At 37.5% G+C, this 25,996-nt stretch overlaps 1 long non-coding RNA gene across 1 annotated transcript; it reads right to left on the reverse strand.

Annotated features, from left to right (window-relative positions):
• Positions 1-1,051: 1,051 nt before the first annotated feature.
• LOC149649006 (uncharacterized) lies at positions 1,052-2,880 on the reverse strand. Its single transcript, XR_016371646.1, has 2 exons — positions 2,436-2,880; positions 1,052-2,347 (listed from the first exon to the last, which is right to left on the reverse strand). It is a non-coding gene; the product is annotated as an uncharacterized LOC149649006 (long non-coding RNA).
• Positions 2,881-25,996: the final 23,116 nt, after the last annotated feature.

Here is a 25,996-nt window from a genome sequence, read left to right on the forward strand (position 1 = left end):
CCCTCCCAAGTTGTCGTCATCGACGATAAGGATGCCCCAGTGGCAGATTAATTTTTATTTTGTAAGTAAGATAAAAATTAAAGTTATTACAAAAATGTGATGACTTATAGCGATTTCCACTGACTGCTCGCGGAGCACTCCCATGGAGCCATATAAATGGGAGAAGTAGTTCTCGGCTTCGTTAAAGACTGTTTTTGCTATATCAGGGTCTCCTATATTTATTGCTCCATGGGAGCACTCCGAGAGAAGTCAGTGGAATTCGCTATTATATTAAACCGGGGCACAGGAAAAATCTTAACAGTTTTTAATGTGTTAGACATGAATATCATATAACATGGTAAAATTTAGGAACAAATATAATAATAAATAATTAAGCATAAGGAACTAACATTGGCGCCCTATACATAATGAGCATAGTATACATAGTTTACACGCAAGGAGGATTCATACCATTTGCATAAGGAGACCAGCCAACTTAGAGTGTATAATAACAGACGATTTTACACTCTAAGTGTCTTGGTCTCCTTGTGTTAATGGTAGAAATCCTCCATGCTTGTAAGCTATGTATTGCTCCAGAATAGACAAAAGTTTGGCTAGGGCTATGAGTTAATTCTCAAAGTTTCCAAGTTAATTTGGTGGGTTTTGTTGTCATGCTAATGAAGAGACCTATTGCTTGAAACGCGCGAAAATTCAAATTTAAAGTAGCCTTATAATGTATTTGTTACTTGCTTTTCTGCCCCTATTGTATAGTTAAATTAATTTCCTGTGTTCCAATAACATTCTTATAAGAGTATAATTTTGTCATCTTGTTTCATATAGCATCATCACAATTTTTTTTTCGTTTTTTTTTTTAAGTAAATTTTCTTTTTCTTTTTATGTAAATAACATAAATATTTTATTTGTAAAAATCATTATTTTCTTTTTTAAAAATCATAATTTCATTTCCTAAAAATAATAAATATTTCGTTTTTAAAAATCATACTTTCATTTTGTAGAAATCATTTATTTCATTCCCTAAAAATAATAAATATTTCATTTTTAAAAATCATACTTTCATTTTGTAAAAATCATTTATTTCATTCCCTGAAAATAATAAATAATACATTTTGCGAAAATCATTAAAATCCATAAATCACTTTTTATTTGTCATTTAAATCTTGTCTATCTGCATTCCAATTTTTAATTCATACAAAGGGGGAGAGGCCTAGCAATCACTAAGCAATTTTATTTACTAATTCCACATTAATTAATCATAATCATGATGTTCTTAAATGTAATATGTTTCTAATTATTAATTAAAATGCAAACCCACACTATCTTTCACATTCAACACCTAAATTTGAGTAGAAATGTCATATTTGTGATATCGTTAAGTATGCTTAATAACGTTTTGTGCTGTGACGGGACTAGGAAATCCATCATGAACGTCATACCTAATTTCCAAGATTTAATGTGTTTTTTAGTACTGTTAATATTCTATTTAAAATATAATAAATTTATTTGCTTCGATCCCGGGTGGTGGCACTGAGTTCATCAAACTTGCAACAAACCCTTGTGAGTAGAACTCTACGGCTGATGAAGTCAGCTGACTTAATGTTTATTACTTCTATGCGACTTAGCTGTGGTACATATTTGACATAAACCAAAATTAATACCATTTAATTAAGCAAAATAGTGTTTTAAGCGTCTTTAAAAAAAAACGGAACCTCAAACAAACAATGCTATGTTTGTATATCAAAAAGTTGGAAAGCATGTTAGAAGTCCAATAAACCGCAATGGTTTTCCCCTTAAAAGTTAATACAGCCCTTTGAATTGAAATAATTCGAAATGAGACCAATTAAATATGTGTCTTTGATAATTGGCTCTGATAATTTCGGACACCGTAAGTTTGGAACAATTTTTGGTAAGGTCAGGTAACGTACATTTGCGTCAAAGAAACATTTTTCCCAATAATTTCAAACATTTTGGGTTCTTTCAGAAGGCTTAGTAGCAGAACCACTTAACAATGTTTTACATATTTAACGTAATCCAAAATTAATATCATTTAATTAAACATCGTGTTATAAACGACTTTAAAAAAACTCAGCCTCAAATTACAAGAGCTACGTTGGTTTGTTGAAATTAAAAACAATGTTTTGAGATCCAATGAACAGAAATGGTTTTTACCTTTAATGCAGAATTTGAATTTAAATAATGCAAATGTAAAATGTTATTAAATGGAAGAATCTATACAGTTCTGTTTGTCATAATTTTCCTTGAAAAGTTATCGGCTACGGTTAGTCAGCGACTCGGAGGTTTCATCATTAAGGTGAAAAATTTACCTCTACATCTTAATAATGTATCCCAGCTGTCACAGATAACAATGTAGTAATTGATTGATCTCCCAGTAAGATTAATAATTAATTTGTTTATAATTATAATTTATTTGCACCTACCGACAGTATTCTAATGGCACCCCATGTTATTTCCCCATAGAGCTTAATACAGTCGAAGGCAGAGGGCTGCCATTACCCTATAACATCAACGACAACATAACGCTATTTTGACCGAGGCTTAGGAAAAATTGCTAAATATATTAAAATATTCTAATGATTTTAAAGGTTAAAATAATTGTAGTAAATTTCAATCACGTTTTTGTTACGAAAATAATAAAAATCAGACCTAATTAGCCTCCATTTTAATTCCAATTAAAAACATTTTGGTTTTAACCGGGTGTGCCTCGAACGCCATGTTTTTCTTCCTTAAGTCCCTCTAACGGGAACGGCGTTAATCACGAGTTCACGACAAAAACGCTGTAAGTCCCACATAATAAATTAGGCGTAAATTGCGTGTCTCTAACAGTGAAAAAGCGCCGTAACTCCAATACCCAAAACGACGTAAATCAGGGCATGTAATTAAAATTATGAGAAACAATACTTAATCGAAATTTTTCTTAATGAAAAAAATAGGCGCCAATTATGATAATGGGGCTTTCATTTAAGACCGTTTTCAAATCTATCAAATGTATAGTTATTTTTGTAAGGGTATGGACAAAATGGGTAAGTTTGGAAAATTTCGCATGTTATTTCTATGGAGATTTTCCAGTTTTTCGTCTAAATCTGTGATTAATTTTATGGAAATGAAAACCACCCTTAGCAACTTTCTCCTTTAAAGAATTAACTATTAGATGGATCTCTTTGAAATTTTAACCACAAAATAAGGGTCCGAATTTTAGTTCACTTTCAAAATTTCAAAGCAGCAAACACAATACGAAAAAAGTTACGGCCAATCAAAAAACCATCCTTATACATTAGAGGCAGTATGAAGTCTTATCTAAGAGAGCGACCGCTCTCCTAGAATTTGTGGGACGCAAAATGTTGATGGCGGAGAAAATTCATTGACTCCCGATGAATTACTGAGCGTGACAGATCCACTACCGCTGATCAACGATGGCTGTGATGCGGTGCCACGTGCTCCCGCTGCGGTTCCAATGGAAGCGGTGAATAGCGGTCACGACATGCAAGCTGGCCAAAACGCTTCAATTATGGGCGTGCAGGGTGAAAATCACTTGAACCTTGCAGCAGACGACGCCTACGCAATTTTAACGCAGCCCGATGCTTTGTTGCGAAAACTTTCCGAATACGAAGCCAATGATCTGTACGATCACTACTCTATTCATCCGGTGAACGTCCAACCACCGAAGGATTTATTGGGTACTTACCAAATGAAGCGCGTCGAAGCCGAGCCGGTTAGCACTTGGGACAAAAAACTGGATTACATGAGCTTCGTTCATTTGTTCCCTCGGGGTCGCTTTGGCAAGCACGATGATAGACCATTTGGAAAAATAACGGAAACCGAGTATCGTTTATCCCGTCTTTTGATCAAAAGTCCAATTTTTAGACGAGATTACGCCTATTTGTTTCATTCTTATCAAGAATGCGAAATGAAAGCGATTTCTAGCAGTTTCAACTACGTTCTTCGTGTTAAAAAACCCATGCCAATTGGAGTTTTAACTTTGCTCAGTCGGGTTGAATCTGGCGATAAAGAACTTGAAAGTAATTTAGCTACTTTCTTGGGCCATATTCGAGGTACTAAGGACTACTGGTATAAAGTCCTTAGATCCGTTCTAGCGATGATTCGGGAATTTGGCCCTCCCACCTGGCTCTTGACTTTTAATCCGGCCGAATATGATGACGTGGAACTGCACGATCACTTGAGAAAAGTGAATTCAGACGTTCCAGGAGTATAGTCGATGACGGTGGCTGAATTGTTGAATTTCGATCCACTTAGCGTCAATTTGCACTTTCAAAACAAAGTGCGGTCGCTGTTAAACAACTTTGTCTTGTGTAAGCAAAATCCAGTTCTTGGCATGATAGAACATCTTTTTTGGCGGGTTGAATACCAATCTCGAGGTTTACCTCACTACCACATGCTTTTGTGGGCCAAGGACGCTCCAAAGATTGGAACTTCTTCGGCCGAGACTATTTTGGATTACGTTCAAAAACACGTCACGTGTTGGATGCCGAGCGCATCGGTGAGTCCGGAGCTGCACCGGCTGGTAAAAAAATTTCAAACTCACAAATGCACCTCCAGTTGTTATAAGAAGGTGAAAAATTCTAAAAAGGGATCAAAAGTGTGTCGTTACGGTTTCCCTCGAAACGTAACAAACGTTGCCGCTATGAATTCCGTCAGATCAGTTACTCGTCATCGTAAGATGAAAAAGTCGCAGAAACGACTGTACGACTTGCCGAGAAAACAGCACGAAGAGTTAATAAATGATTATAATCCCACGCTTCTTTTGGCTTCCAAAGCCAATATGGATTTGCAATTTGTCGCTGACAAATCGGAAATTGTGGCAAACTATGTCACTGCGTACGTGACAAAGGGAGACCGAGCTGAAATGGACCAAACTTTTGCCGAGTTAGGGAATGAAAGTTTGTCCAAAAAATTATTTGCCTATAGATTGAAATCTTTGACGTGCAAGCAAATAGGAATTTATGAAGCTCTTGATATGATGCTGGGCCAAGATCTTTACAACAAGTCCGACAGCACTAAATTTATAAACACTAACTTGAAAGAAAACCGATCGAGAATTTTGAAAGGTTACAAGGAACTCGCTCGTTTGAGGGAAACTGACCCCGAAAGCAAGGACACTTGCCAAAAAGGGTTCGTCGACGACAAGTATCCGAATCGTCCTGACAGCTTGGAAAATCTTAGTTTGCGGGAATTTGGTCAGTTTTACGATTACGCGAAGCACTCTGAAGGTGTCGAGAAAAATGCGAATGTAATCGAGTTGAAAAACAATCTGGGTTTCATGAGAAAGAGAATTAAGCCCTACATAGTGGAGCACTACATTCACGACCCGATAGAGGAGAAAGAAAAGTATTGTCACGCTCTACTGATCCTCTTCAAACCTTGGCGTGACGAAATTGAACTATTAGGCGAGTTTGAAACTTACGCGGATGCTTTCGAAAACTCGCTTTCGGTGTTAAAAGATATGAAAGAATAAAGAGAATTTATGATCACATAATGGATCACTTCTCCCAAGAGGGAGAAAAATCTGGAAACAAGTGCCTTTTTGTGTCGGGACCTGGTGGCACTGGCAAATCGTTTCTTATCGACACTCTCGCCAACGCCGTAAGGCGACGCTTCCAAAATCCTGCTAGCGTGGCAATTGCCGCGCCAACGGGTTTGGCAGCGTTGAATGTTAATGGCGTAACATTACACAGATTACTAATGTTGCCCGTAGATCATGGGCGTATTGCCGAATACCATTCCCTAAGTTCTGACAATATGAGCATTATGAAAGAAACTTTGGGAAATTTAAAACTGTTAATTATTGATGAAATTTCCATGGTCTCGTCGGTGTTACTGACTCATGTTCACTTGAGGCTAAACGAATTTTGGGAAATGAACCAATCGTTTGGTGAGGTTGTTTTTATCCTTGTTTTGGGAGACTTTTTCCAATTGCCTCCGGTTCAAGGAGATCCCGCGTTCATCAAAATCACTTCCGAAGAAGCCAGACTTAGATTCAATTGCATCGGAGGAAGTGATCTTTGGAAGTTTTTAAAATACGATGAACTAACGCAAAATGTTAGACAAGCCAACGACCAAAGTTACAGCGACATTCTAAGCAGAGTTAGAATTGGAAATATTTCCGAAGCTGATGTTGCAACCTTAAAAAGTAGATTGGTTGCTGACGGACAACACATCGAGGTGGCTATGGACCTTTTCATAAAGCTGTCCAATGAAGGGTTTCACCCAATTTGTTTGATGCCTAAATTAGCCATACGCGAAAAATTCAACTGTGAAATGCTGCGAAAAAACGGCGAGAAAGTTGAAGTCATTCCTTGCCAGGATAGACTCGCTGACTACGGCAAAAAAATGAATAAAAACATTCTCAGGAGACTGCAAAGGCTAGAAAACGAACCGTCCAAAACGGGTGGTTTGGAGAGCAAATTATTTCTGTGCGTTGGCTGCCACATAATGGTCAGAAGGAATATCAGTTTTGAAGAAGGCGTTGTAAATGGTACGATGGGTTTCGTAACTGGATTCAAGAAGGACGAACAAGGAAACGATATTGGTATTTTTCTCAGAGTAGATCGCGAACCGGATAACGACGACGATAACTCTGACTTTTTAGTTGAGAAATTTTGCGTAAAATTTTTGCTCATGGCAAACATTTACGTTAAGCGCTCGCAGTTTCCCGTCATCCTGGCGTACGCTATTACGATACACAAAAGCCAAAGAATGAGTTTAAAATGCGCCATTATGGATTGGGGTCCGAATTTATTTGGAACGGGCATGGCGTACGTCGCTTTATCGAGAGTGACGTCCTTAGCCGGACTTCATCTATTACAGTTCGATCCGACTAAAATTAAGGCGGATGGACGAGCCATAATGGAGTATAACAGGCTTCGCCAGATCTGCCTGTTTTGGAAATAACGGAGTCGAAAGAAAGGCGCGGTGGGAAAAGAAGTGCGCCTACACTATCTAAAAGCCTTTTAGAAGGCGAGGAAGAGAGATGTGAAGAAACACCGAAGAAGAAAAGGAAAGCCCAACAGAGTTTGGATAGTTTTCCCTTGAAGGGTTTAGCTAACGATGATCAAGTAACGTGCTATTCTAATAGCGTTTTGCAACTATTGGTGCCGGAATTAAGAGAATTGGTTAAATCTTACAATAGATCGTTCGTTGAAAAACCGGTTTTACGTTGCCTCCATGACACGATAAACGACATCGAGAGTTCTCAAGGAACTTTCAGTCGTAAAGGGGTGGAACTGAGAATGGCTGTTGGAAATCATTTTACGCAAAACGATCAACAAGACGCCAGTGAATTTTTGATGGTGCTCTTGACGACACTAAGTCAAGAAATGGAAACCGATTACTCTAAAGCTCTAAAAGATCTTTTTTTGGTCAAAGTCGCGAAACGTTACCAAATGCCCCAAATGTCAAGTTGAACAAAATTCGGAAAATATTGTTGAAAGCAACATTTTCAATATTCCACTAGAAAACCGAGATAAAATTGATTGGAAATCTCTAGAAAAAAGGATGATATTAACAGAGATGCGGTGCGTATTTTGTAACAACCCAAAAATACAAGAGCGTGATGTATTGATATCCAGCGAGAAGTACGTATTTTTGTGTCTTCTCCGTGGCGATTACAAAGATGGTCGTCCAGTTAAGATTTCGACCAAAATATCAAGTTTTGAAAATCAAAATGTCACTTTGAGCAAGATGCTTTTTAAAACTAAATGGGTGATTATTCACAAAGGTCTATCGTTGGCCGAGGGACATTATGTGAACTTTGTGAGAAAAGACAACGGCTGGTACGAGGTCAGTGATGCAATGATCAGAAAAAGGGAGAGATTCGTCAGTAACTTGACTGACGTCACTGTTCTGCTCTTGGGAGTCCAGACACATTAAAGGATCTAACGTGATTGAAGAATCCATATCAAATTTACCCCGTTTAAAGCTTAAAATTTCAATATTCGTACCGGAAAGGAGCATCATATCTGTCAAAGATATACTAATAGTTTCATATTCCCTTTAAAGTAATTTATGCTTGGGTAAGATTGGTGGCCCTAGAGCATGTGTAAGGTTTACAATGGTTTGAGATTAATTTTGATGTTGCCCAGACTATAATAACCGTGAATGGGAGAGGAGGGAGGATTGTAGGGCCATGCTATTGTTATGAAAAAAGGCGATGATTCTTGCACTAATTTGTAAATTTTCTAGTGAAGGGTTTTTAATACTCTGTATTAGTCTTGCCCCAATGGTATTTTATATAAAAACAAGTTAAAAACGTAGCCCCTGTTGGTAATGCTATGTGATTAAATATAATTCTTTAATAAGCTGGTGATACTATTGAGACAAACTCATATTATTAGTTAACATTGAACAGATTTTTGGAACTGAGATTTAGACACTCGTACCCAGTAAATAAATACTGATTAAACTTAATATATTCGAAGAGTTTTCTAAATATCAGTTTCGCATCTTCCATTTTTGTCTCTTTTAAGCGCGCTATATTTTTTTTACATTAAGACGCCCATAAATTTTTTGCATTAACAATTTCAAACCGTTCAAAATAATCCACGAGATTTTATAAACTAAATTAATTTAATCTAATATTATACTGTTTTAATTTAAACCCCCTGTAGCGAAGATTTTGTGTTTAAATATAATTTATTAACATAACCTTTTCTTTGTATAATTTATCAATAATGTGTACCCGACCCAATCTAATACCACTTACAAAAATCCATTTTTAAAACTATTTAATGGCCATATGAACTAATTAATTTGTCCCACTAACTAATATCCTACTATTGTTGGAGAATTTGTTTTTATAAAGTTTGAGAATTATTTCCCCAATTGCGTTTACCAATATGTATATATATATATTACATTACCCTTGTAAATAAAATAACTAAACTATTTTTTTTTTACAATTAATATTCCAGGAAGTTTTGCATATTCTCTATGTGTTTCTCACCAGCTGGAGTAGTCTGAGTGACGGGTGCCATTGAGTAAAACCAACAGAGGTAGAATTTGCAAAACTTCTCGAATAGCTTTTTTTCTTCAAAATTTAATAACCTTTTCATTGTCCCTTTGGTAACCCACGCGCAAAATAATAATTGTCATGTTCTAGCAGCACTGTTTCCAAACTTAAAGCTAAGAGTTGCCTAACAAAATTTTAAAAAATTGACCCTCAAAATCTATTTTTAAATGAACATATAATAGCCAGTAAATAGTAAAGTTTTCTTTCGCCTCCTCCCCCTCCGCCCCTTTACATAACTAATATAACGAAGAACAAAATTATTTCGACATAAATGCTACAAGCAGTGCATATTTTCAACTTTGAAACATGCAATTTAAAGACTATTTTCGTACAATTATAAGCGTATTGTATCAACACGTGCCAGCTGCTAAGCTTCAACAGAAAGATAATTCATCATAGCCTTTACCAGTATAATAAAAGGTTAAAACTACACAGCTAAAAAATATGATCATCATCGTTATAAAAAACAACACCACAAGGCTTCGATAGACAGATCGAGAAATATAAATATTCAACTTCTATGCAGAAACAACAGACACTTTAGACTGGCGTGTTCAAAGAATGAGAGCGACTTTGGATTAAAAAAACCAAAGATATCAAAGAAATAACCTTCGTATTGGTTGAGCGAGTGTCTGTAGAACGTCAAGCTTTACCAAGGCCAAACAATACATGTCAATTATTTGGTTTCCCTGCATAATTATATAACGGCTTGGCATGCCTTGCTTTCAAGTTCATGAACACAATAGAAGTTCATAACAGATATGAATTCGCTAAAAAAAACTTTTTTGAACAAAAGTTGCTTCAACGTTATTAAAATTTAGAACAGCAATGGTTTGTTACTAAAATTATGTACTTTACTATGTTGGGAGTTTGGGCGCACACCTGTAAGCCAAGCTTCTGGGCGACAAAGTTTTGAGGGAATAAGGGACTTGTCAGCATGCCTACCCTACAGGAACTGTCTACCCCGTGTCCGCGGGTGGTGAAATACCCCAAATCCCCCCTCCTTCACCACCCGATTTAACCTCAAGTACTTCACTCGTAACTCTAAAAAACCCAACTGTGATTAACCGCATAATTCTGAGAGAGCGGTAGCTCTCTTAGATAAGACTTCATACTGCCCTTAATGTATAAGGGTGGTTTTTTGATTGGATGTAACTTTTTTTGTATTACGTTTACTGTTTTGAAAATATACCCCAGAACTACAATTTGGGCCCTTAATGTGTGGTTAAAATTTCAAAAAGATCCATCCATTAGTTTTTTTTATAAAGAATAAAGTTGCTAAGGGTGGTTTTCATTTCCATAAAATTTTTCACACCTTTTTATGAAAAACAGGAATTTTTCCCATAGAAATAACATGGGAAATTTTTTGAAAAGAACCGTCCGGTTACTCCGATGATAGAAAAACTATACGTTTGTTAGTTTTGGGAACGGTCTTAAATGAAAGGTAGAACATTTCTCATTGCGCTAAGCGATTTTCATGGAAAATAATTAAGTTTAAGTATTAATTTTGATAACATTTAGAACATAACTCGATTTGCGATTTTATATCATGGATACACTAATTTACTAGAAAATATCAGCGCGACCAAAATTGGCGTATTTTAACGTTTAGTTGCCTCATAATAATTTGAGAGTTTCTTCATAATGCTTTTTGGATGAAATGGCCTATAGAGAGTGGGATAAGACGGCTTTAATAATGCCGCGCAGCCGCCGTGACGTTGAAACGGCGATAGTTTAAGTCGGCGACGCCATCAAAATACTGGAGTCTAAATCGTCGCCTTAAATAGCATTTATGAACTTTGTGAAGCTTTAGGAAAGTAATTTGGTCTAATTTTAGTATTTTTAGTTGCTAAAACTTAATATTATTTAAATATAAAACGCTTAAGGTAAACATTATCATTAAATTTGTAAATTATTGTAAATTAGTCTATTTCATTTCACTAAGCCTTGGTCAAAACAATTTCCGTACCACCGTGCTAGAATATCCTCTGTTCCTAACTTCGAAGTCGTAATTATGCTATTGATTTTATGCTTTGTTTATTTCGTCAACATAGGTAACAGTAGCGCTAGTTAATTCAGGATACCGTTATCTAATTTGCTCAAATCAGGGTAGAAAAAACCATGTAGTCGTGTTCTTTAGTACACATCTGCTTTTATCCGTTACGGCTATTTTCATATCTCCATTGTATTAATTAAAAAATGGCATTTCTACCCAAATATTTGAAATATTTAATTAGGTTGTGCTTTTTGAAAGACCACGCTTACTACAGAACAACCAACGTAACATCTTTGTTTACATTGTAAACTATTAAACACAAGAAATAGCACTGCCGTTAACGGTGATTTTCCAATGAAATAAGTAATGACTTCACACCTTATTTTGTTAACTAATAGTCCTCATTTATTATAATTTTAGCTCAAAGTGCTATAATTGACACGCTTTTAACAAGTTTTATTATTAATTGTGATTATATGAATGTTACGCTTGATGGATGAAGTTCAGTTTGGTACGCGAGCCAACCAACAAACAATGGTTTCTAACCAAATAGACTATTGTGAGTAAATCAAAAATAGTAAATATTTTCCTAGAATGCTGCTAGTATTTTTCGTTTATTTCAACAAAATACTTCCATCAGTTTGACGGAGAAAATTCTGCGTTAGCGTTAACATAGTTTTCTGAACAACAAATAATGGAATGTTGGAATCAGTATTTAATGCCCAACATTTGTTATTAGGTAAAAACTTAATTATAAATAAAATATTCGCGTGTCCAGTCACTGTCCATAACTCAGTTTAAAAAACCCAATGTCCCTACTGTTGTAAAATTATTCATTTGCAGAAAAAGTTTATTTTGCCAAGGTTAGCGGAGCATCTAGTGCCATCGGGTTAAATTAACCCTAACAGAAATTTTTTTTTATTTGAGATGTGTGGAAATTTGTTATGTGGACAAAATTGTTAACGCTAATTTATAAATAAATTGACAATTTTTAATAGATATTATTAATATTAGACAACAGTAGCTAAATGACTCCATTCATTCATTCATTCTATAATTCATGACATGATTCATTTATGTCAGTATACATGTTTGTTCATTATTTTCAGTATAAATGATTCATTTATGTCAGTGTAAATAATTCGTTTATGTCAGTGTCAATAATTTATTTATTGAATGTGTTGTTCACAAAGTCAACAATATGACGTATGTGTGATCATCGGAATTCAATACATTAGGCAATTTGCGGAAAGACAATAAAGGAGTAGAGTAATACGAGAACAAAAATGGATAATGTAATATAAAAAAAATAATAACAATAAAAACAATGTCAGTTAATTAGGAATTCCCTGCACATTAATGTAATTTTTTAAAGTAATCATTTAGGTTGAAGGGTGAAAGAAGTATAATGCTTACAATTTAATAATATACCCGCGAGTTTTTTACCTCGAGTGCACGGACCTCTAGGCCTTAGTCTCAAATGCGTGTTAATTTACCTACAGCCTACTACACGTATTTGAAACTAAAAGGCCTAGAGGTCCGTGCACTCGAGACAAAAAACCAGACTTAGAAATAAGGAAATTTTTTAAACTAGTCCTTGGGACCAGTGACCCCCCTAGTGTCCTAAATAATAAACTGGTCTCCGGAGTGGTCCCAGCCTTTGTTCTCCTATAGATTTGCAATAAATAAACTGGTCCCGAGGACCAGTTAACCCCCACTTTTTGAATTAAAAAACTAGTCCAAGCAATTAATAAACTGGTTTTGGACCAGTGAACGTGTGCTATTTCTAAGTCTGCAAAAAACTCCCGGATATTTTAAATCCTGAAGATCAGACGTTTTTCGCCTCTTGACAGCACGTACAAATCTAAGTTTCTATGTAATCTAGCTTTGCGAGTGCTGACAACCGATGCTGTATCAGAGTATATACAGATTAAGCTCTCGTTCGAGACAGGGCCGGAAATAAGCACAGGACACTGGACATTGTCCAATAAAATTTTAAAATATCCCATAATTTTTTTGAAAAATAAGGGGGTCACTGGCCAGTATGACCAATAAATTTTCAGAAGTTTTGATAGCTTGACTATGGAGATTCGACGCTATTTTTCACACTCCAGTGGGCAATGTCCTATAAATTTTCAAGTCAAACAGGGGGGGTCACTGGACGCATGTCCTTTAAGAAGTTTTTCTTATTTCCAGCCCTGGTTCGAGATAGGGAGTTGCCGATCCTATAGGTGAAAACCAACCGCGAAATACCAGCCAGCGTGGGAAATAAGGCGTTGGCACAGGGCAAATGACCAGGGCCAGAAATAAGAAAAAATTCTTATAGGACATGTGTCCAGTGGGATCACTGGACACATGTCCTATAAGAACTGGAAAATTTATAGGACCTTGTCCACTGGAGTGTGCAAAAACAGTGTCCCATCATCATAGTCAAGCTATCAAAACTTCGGAAAATTTATTGGTCAAAACGTCCAGTGACCCCCGTAGTTTTTGAAAAAATTATAGGACATTTTAAAATTTTATTGGACAATGTCCAGTGTCCTGTGCTTATTTCAGGCCCTGCATGTGACCAGTTTAAAAATTGCGTGGATCAGTTTAAAAATTAAATCGCAGGGGGTCAGTGGTCCACAGGACCACTAAGAAAATTCAAAGGTTTCCAGAGTCCAGACATTAGCTAATATATTGTAATTATCCACTTCTTCAATTTAGCAGACGACGCGCCCTGGTCAGTGGTCATGCAAATAGAGCTTTGCGATTTTAAGGACCTTGGGCTAGAGCGATCGCTGGCCCAATGTCCAGTTTAAAAAAATCCTTATTTCCCACCCTGATACCAGCAATCTTGTTTTCCCAGTTACGACGTCATAAAGGGCACTTAAATTCCTTTTTTGATTGGTTGTTTGGTAATAGGAGAATAGGGAGCTAACAGTTCTGACCCTGAAACGTCACACCCTTCTATCTCTTAGTGTAGTTTCATCCCCCCTAACGGTTGGAAACAGTATTCTACGCGCAAAAATGCCAACCAGAAGGGGGCTGCGTGACGTCAGACTATCTCTTCCCCCTTGCCAGCTGTTAGCTCCAGACTTAGAAATAAGGATAATTTTTAAACTAGTCCTTGGGACCAGTGACCCCCCTAGTGTCCTAAAATGGACGTGTGCTATTTCTAAGTCTGGTTAGCTCCCTATTTAGGGAACTCTCGACCTGTCTGGGAAGTAAGGATAATTTTTAAACTAGTCCTTGGGACCAGTGTCTCCCCTAGTGTCCTAAATAATAGTGTCCCCCCACTTTTTGATCAGGCTTTTTATTTTATAACGCTGTTTAAGGAATTTCGCTAAGCCTCGGTCAAAATAGCGTTATGATAATCATGTTGATGTTGTTGTTATACGATAGGCAACATCAACTTACTACATTGTTATCTGTGACAGCTGGGACACATTAATATTAGCTGTAGAGGTCTCACCTTAATGATGAAACCTTCGCTGCCGAAACTTTGGCGATAACTTTTCAAGGGAAATTATGACAAACAGAACTGTATAGATTATTTCATTTAATAACATTTTACATTTGCATTATTTACATTAAAATTCTTCATTCAAGGTAAAAATTATTGCAGTTTATTGAGTTCCCAGTTAGTTTTATACTCAGTGCCACCACACGGAATAAAATCAAGTAAATAAATTTATTTTAAATGCAATTTTAAGTTTTTAACGGTAGTAAAAAGCACATTATAGCTTGGAAATTACGCATGACGTTCATGATGGATTTCCTATAAGCTTAACGATAAAAACAAATATAACATTTCTACTCAAATTTTGGTGTTGAATATCAAAGATATTGTAGTTTTCTAATTAATCATTAGAAACACATTATATTTAAGAACATGTTTTATTAAATATTACAATGATTAACTAATGTTGAATTAATATATAAAATTGGATTAAATCATTATAAAACTGCACACCGTTCCCCCCCACGTATGAATTAAAAAAATGGAATAATAAATGATTAATAGAAAACGGATTTAGTAGTTTTAATAGTTTTAATAGTTTTAATACAATGTAATTTTAATAATTTTACAACAATGTAATTTTAATAATTTTAAAACAATGGAATTTTAACGATTTTTACAAAATAAAATTAAAAAAAACAGGTGAATAATGATCCTATATAAAACAAGAAGAAAAATTATAGTCTAAGAAGAATTTTATTGGAACACAGGAAATTAAATTAACCATATAATACTGGTAGAAAAGCCGGTAACAACTAATTATAAGGCTAGTTTTAAGTTTAAATTTTCACGCATGTTAGCAACAGGTCCCTTCATTGTCACCCACAACGTCCTGGCTAATCCATAACTATGAGACTTTACTCATAATAGTACATTTTAGCCCTAACCAAAGTTTTGCCTATTCTGGAGAAATATGCTCAGAGTTTTAGGGCTTAAGAAGCTATATTTCGTCATTCATTATATTTGTACCTAAATTTTTTAATATGTTATATGATATTCATGTCTAACACATTAAAAACTGTTAACATTTTTTCCAGTGCCCCAGTTTAATATAATTCTTTACATTATTTCTAAGAACTTTAATTATTTATTTTACTTACAAAAAAAATTACACTGTCTCTTTGGCCACAGCCTCCTCTGCGACAGCCTCCTCCTCCTCCATTTGGATGACGACATCCTGGGGGGCCTTATTTGACGCCCCCTCTCCTTTCTCCTTGCCCTCCTCCTTTTTTTCTTTTCCAATAATATAAATAGGCTATTAACTATCTATATTGAATTTAGACTATCTGTTTGTTTACTATAGTCTGTCAATCGAAAGAAGAGCCCTGAGAAATTTGTCCAAATTGGTGTCGCCACCATCGACCCCATAGTACTTTATCAACTTGCTTTGTTTTTTCAATTGTCGTCTGTAATATAGTCTGCTATTATGTCATGAAAATATATCGCAATGCTAGTTCAACAAAGATAAAACTGGTGTCTTGTCGTTAATTTTGTTTTATACTCTTTAATACTCGATGATCGTAAAAAACCATGAAACGTAAACATATTAAATATATATTGCAAAATGTATTGGTTCTATTGCGATTAAGCCTATCTGTTTATAGCAGACTATATTACAGCCGACTATTGACAAAACAAAACAAGTTGATAAAGTACTATGGGGTCGATGGTGGCGACATCAATTTGGACGAATTTTTCAGGGCTCTTCTTTCGTTTGACAGACTATAAGCCATTCATTTGGTGTAACAATTATTAAACACAAGGAGGATTCACACCATTTACACCTGAAGGCCAGGAAGCGCCTGGAGGAAAAAATGTAAAAGGGGTTTTTGTCTTCCAGGTAGCCTGCCCTCCTGGCGTAACTGGTATGAATCCCCCATATGTGAAAACTAAATATAGTTAAGGAACTAGAATTTGGATAAAAAAGGCCCAGTGTTTACAATTAACTAGTCATGAGAGATAGTGTTGTGCTGCCAGTCTTGCAACCACGGAGTTGTATCATTTCTTAAAATACATGCTGGTAGTATCAAGAGCAGGGTGGGAAATAAGGATTTTTTTGAAACTGGACATGGGGCCAGCGACCCCACTGGCCTGGAATAAATAAACTGGTCCATGACCATTGACCAGGACGCGTCGTCTGCTAAAATAACTAAGTGGATAATTCAAGCAGTTGAGATCAGGCTGGGAAATAAGGGGTACGTTCAGTAACAAAAATCTCAAAGAAATCGCTGTTTTCTTGATGTTTGGTTGATGGGCTCGAAACGTCACAGTGACGTAAAAAGTTGTTGAACGCAAAAGTGACATTTTGAAGTTAGCGCTGGAGTTGGGGAAGCGTCTTACTGACCCTCAAAACGTTACGAAGCGCAAATGGCTCCTTTCAATTGTTAACGGGCTCGCAAATAATGAAATTGTTTAAGAAAATTATGTCCATTTGAATGGTAGAAGTAGTTTTGTAAAGAAAACTAATACAATTACTGTAGGACTAGCATTATTGGAATTTTTAAATCCCGCGCCAACTTTTCGTCTGTCAAGTGTTCAACAGTCAAGCGCTACGTCACGCCATCAAAAAAACCATATTGATTAGATGGTGTTTTTGATGAGCAAGCGCTGAGCATCATGACGTCAAAACCGGAAACGCGTAAAAGCGTACAGTAGTTAAAATCTGACATCGCTTAGTAAGCGCTGTCATCAAAGAGGGTTACTGAACGTACCCAAGGATATTTTTTAAACTAGTCCTTGGGACCAGTGACCCCTCTAGTCCCCGAAATAATTAACTGGTCTCCGGACTGGTCCCAGCCTTTGTTCTCCAATAGATTTGCAATTAATAAACTGGTCCCGAGGACCACTAACCCCCACTTTTTGAATTAAAAAACTAGTCCAAGCAATTAATAAACTGGTTTTGGACCAAAGGAAGTGTGCTATTTCCCAGCCTGGTTGAGATAATGTCTGGACTCTGGTTACCCTTGAATTTTATAAGTGGTAAGTGGACCACTGACCCCCCTCCGATTTAATTTCTAAACTGGTCCAGGCAATTTTTAAACTGGTCATTTGCCCTGTGCCACCGCCATATTTCCCACGCTGATCAAGAGTGAGTTGATCTTATTGACTAATTGACTCTAACTTGTTATAATATTTAAATGACACATATAGGGCAAATAATTAACTATATGTCTCAGACGATAGCTTATTCTGTATTATACTCTGTTACAGCAACGGTTATCAGCACGCTCAAAGCTAGGTCTCTATGTAACGTAGCTTTGTGCGTAATGTTAAGAGACGAAAAACTTCAGTAACTTCAGGTTTAAAATATGCGCGAGACGCGAGTTTCTTTCTCCAGTACACGCCTGCACGGACCTTTAGGCCTTAGTTTCAAATACGGGTGAAATTCCCGAAGGCCTAGAGGTCCATGCACTCGAGCTAAAAAAATCGCGGATATTTTAAATCCTGAAGATCCTTATTTTCCTCGTCTCTTGTCAACGCGTAAAAAACTACGTTACATAGAGACCTAGCTTTACGCGTGCTGACAACCGTTGTTGTAACAGAGTATATACAGAATAAGCTGTTGTTCAAGATAGGGAGTTGCCTATCCTATAGCGTTAAAACAAATTCCCTCATGCGCATTCTTTATCCGTGGTCACACCATCAGTTTCTAAAAAAAGATCCGTACCTTTGAGGACAGGGCAATTTCTCATAAAATGGCCCGTTTTTTGCATTTATAGCAAATTCGCGGACGCCCCCCACGTTTACCGGGACCGCCTCGACCACCTCGACCACCGCGGCCACCACGACCGCCGCGACCGCCTCCACCACCACTGTTGTTCGTCACGTAGACGTTGCCCGTTATTTTCCAGTTGTCCATTATAAGCCTTGGCCGGTTAACAAGGAATTAAAAATTAATCACAATTAACGTTAGAAAGTGCTCACTATCTATTTTCAAACTAATTCATATAAATAAACCTTCAAGTTGTTAAATATATGACTTAGCTTAAAAACAAATAAAAGAAAATTAATTCTTAAATAAATTTTGGCATAGAACTCACTTTCGTTCCTTAAAATTTGAAAGTTGAGACACTGACTATAGCCCACTCGATCACGCACTCCATCGTCGTGGAGCGCGTGATCGAGTGGGCTATGCACTGACAGTGTAAAATAAAAGAGGAATAATAATAATGATTAAAAATTTAAATATTTGTGTGAATGCCGAGCTCCATAAAGGAGCCGCCCTGTGTTTTTAAAACTATTATGGGACATTTTAAAATTTTATTAGACAATGTCCAGTGTCCTGTGCTTATTTCCGGCCCAGCCTATAAATGTTCTTGTGCTTATTTTCGGTCCTGTACACAACTTTGACTTTTTAACTAAGCCTTTTGTCGCCACGTTTTCGGGCGCCTTCCGGTGTTTTGGACTTTTGCTACGTATTCTCCAACACATTTTCCTCTGACTTACAATTAATTTCATTTCTAATTAATCTTTTAAGGGTTAATAACTGCTTTTATTAGTTCCATTACTTTACGTCTGTATTAAATTATTTACATTTTTTCTGTTGTTGAATTTTTATTCTTTTTTCCCTTCACGTTAAGCCTAATACTTTTTATTACATTTCACTGTATGTTCTTTTTATTTAAGAGTGTATATAATTGTACTTCTTTGTGGTTCCAAAGTGTTCTTTGTGCAACGCTTTATTGGATAGCTTTGTGGTTCCAAAGCGTTCTTTGTGCAACGCTATATTTGATTTCTTTCCGGATCAAAGGTGTTCTTTGTGCAATAGCTACTTGGGGTTATTTGCAAACACAAGTTGAAAATTGCTGTGTGGAATTAAGAACTGTTTCAAAAATACAGAACTGTGTTATATTTCTTTACGAATATTCAAAATGGTTTCTCGAGAACAACAAAAGAAAATATATAAACGCTTAGTAATGCAAAAAAGAAGAGCAGAAGCCAAGTTAAAATCACAAGTTCAGAGTAAATCATTGAAACATGATAAAACTAACAAACTTAAGTGTAAACAGTACTATCTTAAAAACAAGGCGTTGTTTAAGAGAAACTATGTGGAGCGTAAATCTCTACTTGAGACAGGGAAAAAACCTAAGAGAACTATGCCGCCAGGTGGAGACGCTAATTTGCGCTCAAAAAATAGAAAACCAAATAAACGGGATAAATTTGTCTTTGCGAAAAGACTCCTTAATGCGGGGATTTTCAAGACGAAAAACAAGAAATTTATAGCCGAAAGTTACAAACGGTTTCTAGTCACACGTTGAACTGAAAGGCTGGCAGTATTGAAGTCTTTTGACGGTGAGACTAGTAAAAGATGCACCAAATTTGTCTCTTACAAGCTAAAATGCCAATTGTTAGCTGGTAAAATATTGCATTTGAAAAGGCAAATGTATTCGGCATACCACGCCCAACTATCAGGGATGGTTAGCGAATTTAAGGATTTTTTCATAAAAATCAAAGAAATTGGGTCAGTCACTTGTGACAATTTGACGGAAGTTGTGGGTGGGAAAAGGCTTCACAGTAGCCTAAAAGAAGCCTATTTTCATGAAATTACCTATTATGCAATTGGGAATAATGGCAGAATACTGAAAAATGACGAAGAGTCACGCTATACCAAAATTTTTCAATTGAATTCTGATGGTAGTGTACGAAAGGTTCTGAGAGACCGTGCTTCCAATTCGACTAAAGAACTGTTTGTTGATGAAATGGGAAATTTCGTTGAAATAAGAAACAATGACAAAACTCATGTCATTAAACGAGTCTTACAAATTAATGAGTCGGGGGTTGTTACGAATCTTTTCAACGTTGTTGAGAATGAGGAGAAGAACCCCAAAGCAAATTTAGTGATCAACGGAGATGGGTTCATTGAAACCCAACCCAAAACAGTTTATTGGGAATGCAGTCATATTTGTAAAGTTAGAAATCAAGCCATTTCAAAAGTACTAGCTTTCGTAAACACAGTTGCGACTGCCAATGAAAAATCTTTGACTAAAATTTTTGAGTCAGATTTGGACCTTTGCGAATTAAGAAAGCAATTTTGTGCAAAATCAAACGTGTCTATACCACCAGATGCGGACGAAATAGTCGTGAAAATAGTTCCGTTTCTAGGACACACTGCTTACTGCGCTGATACCGAAGAGTGCCAAAGTTATTTGCGTTCTTTCGCTGAACTCGCTCCTCATTATTCGGGAATTAGAACTATTCTGAATAATATTTATCGCGTCAAAGCGTTGCTCAACGCTTTAACTAAAATTTCAACTGAAATTGAATGTGGTGATTACGAGTCTCTGACAAAAGTCATGGCGGAATTGAGAAAATCCTTGTCACACGTGGAAAAAATTTGAATAAGGAACAAAACGATGCTCCTACAGGAAGCGTTAACGCTCCACGACCGAGTCTTGATGAAAGTGAAATCTTGAGTCTTTACGAGAATCAATTCGCTCGGGCAATGCTACATACTAACGAGTTTCACGATACGCCCTGCGACTGCTGTTTTAGATTACTGAAAGAATCTGATTTAAGACCTGTAGGAAAACTAGTAAACAGTCCTGTTTTTGATAACGAGGCTTATCTGATTTTAAGAGCTGGCTGGATAATGAATAATTCGGACGCGAGAGAAGCAGACATGCTTCTATGTCGTTACTGCGCCACGGATTTGGGAAAGGGTAAAGTTCCCATTAGATGTTTTCTGAACAACTTGGCGGTTGACAATCCTCCGCCAGATGTCACCTCTTTAAACATGTTTGAGAAAGTTTTAATTCAGCTTGTGAAGCCGTTCCACACTGTGGTGCGGTTAGGCACCAAAACCGATTCCAACATGCAGTTTGGTACGGTTAAAGCTTTAAAGGGAAGAGTAATTTATCTTCCAATACCCGTGGAGAAAAATTTGAAGATGATTCCTAAGACGTTGCCCACAAATCACGAACTGCATATCTTGATGAATGGCGTTCCCACTGCGGACAAAAACGTTTGGCAGCAGGGGGTTTGCCTCGAAAAAGTGTTGAAAGCATTCAGTGTGCTAAAATAAATTAATCCTTTTTACAAAGGCATTGATATTTCGGCAATGAATCTGGATTATATTTGTGGGACGCAAAATGTTGATGGCGGAGAAAATTCATTGACTCCCGATGAATTACTGAGCGTGACAGATCCACTAGCGCTGATCAAAGATGGCTGTGATGCGGTGCCACGTGCTCCCGCTGAACTTCCAATGGAAGCGGTGAATAGCGGTCACGACATGCAAGCTGGCCAAAACGCTTCAAATATGGGCGTGCAGGGTGAAAATCACTTGAACCTTGCTGCAGACGACGCCTACGCAATTTTAACGCAGCCCGATGCTTTGTTGCGAAAACGTTCCGAATACGAAGCCAATGATCTGTACGATCACTACTCTATACATCCGGTGAACGTCCAACCACCGAAGGATTTATTGGGTACTTACCAAATGAAGCGCGTCGAAGCCGAGCCGGTTAGCACTTGGGACAAAACACTGGAATACATGAGCTTCGTTCATTTGTTCCCTCGGGGTCGCTTTGGCAAGCACGATGATAGACCATTTGGAAAAATAACGGAAACCGAGTATCGTTTATCCCGTCTTTTGAACAAAAGTCCAATTTTTGGACGAGATTACGCCTATTTGTTTCATTCTTATCAAGATTGCGAAATGAAAGCGATTTCTAACAGTTTGAACTACGTTCTTCGTGTTAAAAAGCCATGCCAATTGGAGTTGAAAATTTGCTCAGTCGGGTATAATCTGGCGATAAAGAACTTGAGAGTAATTTAGCTACTTTCTTGGGCCATATTCGAGGTACTAAGGACTACTGGTATAAAGTCCTTAGATCCGTTCTAGCGATGATTCGGGAATTTGGCCCTCCCACCTGGCTCTTGACTTTTAATCCGGCCGAATATGATGACGTGGAACTGCACGATCACTTGAGAAAAGTGAATTCAGACGTTCCAGGAGTAGAGTCGATGACGGTGGCTGAATTGTTGAATTTCGATCCGCTTAGCGTCAATTTTCACTTTCACAAGAAAGTGCGGTCGCTGTTAAACAACTTTGTCTTGTGTAAGCAAAATCCAGTTCTTGGCATGATAGAACATCATTTTTGGCGGGTTGAATACCAATCTCGAGGTTTACCTCACTACCACATGCTTTTGTGGGCCAAGGACGCTCCAAAGATTGGAATTTCTTCGGCCGAGACTATTTTGGATTACGTGCAAAAACACGTCACGTGTTCGATGCCAAGCGCATCGGTAAGTCCGGAGCTGCACCGGCTGGTAAAAAAATTTCAACCTCACAAATGCACCTCCAGTTGTTATAAAAAGGTGAAAAATTCTAAAAAGGGATCAAAAGTGTGTCGTTACGGTTTCCCTCGAAACGTAACAAACGTTGCCGCTATGAATTCCGTCAGATCAGTTACTCGTCATCGTAAGATGAAAAAGGTCCAGAAACGACTGTACGACTTGCCGAGAGAACAGCACGAAGAGTTAATAAATGATTAGAATCCCACGCTTCTTTTGGCTTCCAAAGCCAATATGGATTTGCAATTTGTCGCTGACAAATCGGAAATAGTGGCAAACTATGTCACTGCGTACGTGACAAAGGGAGACCGTGCTGACATGGACCAAACTTTTGCCGAGTTAGGGAATGAAAGTTTGTCCAAAAAATTATTTGCCTATAGATTGAAATCTTTGACGTGCAAGCAAATAGGAATTTATGAAGCTCTTGATATGATAAGGGGCCAAGATCTTTACAACAAGTCCGACAGCACTAAATTTATAAACACTAACCTGAAAGAAAACCGATCGAGAATTTTGAAAGGTTACAAGGAACTCGCTCGTTTAAGGGAAACTGAACCCGAATGCAAGGACACTTGCCAAAAAGGGTTCGTCGACGACAAGTATCCGAATCGTCCCGACAGCTTGGAAAATCTTAGTTTGCGGGAATTTGGTCAGTTTTACGATTACGCGAAGCACTCTGAAGGTGTCGAGAAAAATGCGAATGTAATCGAATTGAAAAACAATCTGGGTTTCATGAGAAAGAGAATTAAGCCCTACATAGTGAAGCACTACATTCACGACCCGATAGAGGAGAAAGAAAAGTATTGTCACGCTCTACTGATCCTCTTCAAACCTTGGCGTGACGAAACTGAACTATTAGGCAAGTTTGAAACTTACGCGGATGCTTTCGAAAACTCGCTTTCGGTGTTAAAACATATGAGAGAATATCACGAGAAACTCTCGGTTTCCAAAGAAGTTGAAAAGAAACGCGAGGCTTCTAAAAAGGCGAAAGAGCCAGAAACTGTAATTTCGGAAGCAGAAAGTGACGACGATGAAAATGCGTTGCAAGGGAAGGAAATTGTTATTGAAGTTGAGAATGCGATGGCTGATGTAGAAGCTGCCATGGAAATGAATTTCGAGACTGATGTTGACAATGTGGCGTTACTAAACTCGGATCAAAAGAGAATTTATGATCACATAATGGATCACTTCTCCCAAGAGGGAGAAAAATCTGGAAACAAGTGCCTTTTTGTGTCGGGACCGGGTGGCACTGGCAAATCGTTACTTATCGACACTCTCGCCAACGCCGTAAGGCGACGCTTTCAAAATCCTGCTAGCGTGGCAATTGCCGCGCCAACGGGTTTGGCAGCGTTGATTGTTAATGGCGTAACATTACACAGATTACTAATGTTGCCGGTAGATCATGGGCGTATATCCGAATACCATTCCCTAAGTTCTGACAATATGAGCATTATGAAAGAAACTTTGTGAAATTTAAAACTGTTAATTATTGATGAAATTAATAGTTAGTATAGGGCGCTGTAGGTTAGCTGTGGCATAGGGGCTAGCCACCACCCCTCTATGCAATGTAAAGGGACCCACCTGTAAATAAGCCACAGGCTTAGTGTGGAAATCGCTTCATAGGCAAAGCATAGATTATTATTATTATTTCCATGGTCTCGTCGGTGTTACTGACTCACGTTCACTTGAGGCTGAACGAATTTTGGGAAATGGACCAACCATTTGGTGGTGTGGTCTCTATCCTTGTTTTGGGAGACTTTTTCCAATTGCCTCCAGTTCAAAATCACTTCCGAAGAAGCCAGACTTAGATTCAATTGCATCCGAGGAAGTGATCTTTGGAAGTTTTCTAAATACGATGAACAAACTCAAAATGTTAGACAAGCCAACGACCAAAGTTACGGCGACATTTTAAGCAGAGTTAGAATTGGAAATATTTCCGAAGCTGATGTTGCAACCTTAAAAAGTAGTGTTACAACTTCAAAACAACCGCCAAGATAACGAACTGAATAGAATCGAACTAGAATCTAGACTTAATGGCTTTCAATTGAAAAACTAATGATTATAAAAAACTAGATAAACAAGGATAAGACTGTATATAAACGAGATAACATAGAGTTTTTGGTTGAGTTGTAAATAGAGTTTTAGTTTAGAGAGTAATGTCGAATCAAGTATCCATAGTTCGCTTTGTCAATGTTAATCTTAATATGTTTCTAATTAATTTTATGTTAAACGCACGGCTAAGAAATTAAACTGTCAGAACTTGACCAATAAAAGTTTTAGTATTATATCGTTCGTGAGTCATTTCCTACAGCAACTGTCGAGTCGCAACATATTGGTGCCGAAACCCGGGAGACAGAGACTGAGGAGATATTTTGCGGCAGTCAGACATCGAGAAAGAGAGTGCAGTAAACTTGATTCACCAAAGATATGGAGGCGGCGAAGAAAGCGAGGAAAGTCATTCGCCAGAGAACAACAATCCTAATGAACCAAATCGAGCAATATTTGAGAGAAGAGTATCTTGAGACGAGCGAGCTAGAGGAGCTCCTGGAGCTACTTGAGAGTAAAAACACGAGTCTAAACGAGCTCAACACAGCCATCCGAGAGGACATGGAAGAGAACGAGATAGAGGCGGAGGTAGCAGCCTCAGAGGATTACAAAGAGAAAATAGTGAAGTGGCGAACGAAACTGAGAAGAGCTGTGAAATCAATACCGGACCGAAGACAGGAGGACGTAGTTTTCACTGAGGCTCAGGGACGAGTGGGACATAAGAGAGACTTTGAACGCAAAGCAGCAGTCAAGCTACCACGCTTGACCATTCAAAAGTTCGGAGGAGACCCATCAAGTTGGCAAGGCTTTTGAAGTCAGTTCGAAGCTTCGATTCATTGTAATTCAACACTAGCGGCCGTAGACAAGTTTGGGTATTTGAAATCATTCCTTGAGGGTCCAGCGTTACAAGCCATTGAAGGATATACGTCGTCCGCCGAAAACTACCAAGCTGCCGTAGATAAACTCATTGATGACTTTGGAAAGAAGTCATCGGCCGTTAATACTCACATGGTGAAACTTCTACACTTGCAACCAGTGAAGAGAGCGACAGATGTGGTAGCCCTGAGACAGCTATATGACACCTGTGAAATCCAAATTAAAAGCCTGGAGGCCT

The sequence above is a fragment of the Phalangium opilio genome, unplaced genomic scaffold (assembly GCF_054372755.1).
Source record: "Phalangium opilio isolate 3A_F unplaced genomic scaffold, DU_Popi_V2 ptg000088l_1, whole genome shotgun sequence".
Classification (NCBI taxonomy): domain Eukaryota; kingdom Metazoa; phylum Arthropoda; class Arachnida; order Opiliones; family Phalangiidae; genus Phalangium; species Phalangium opilio.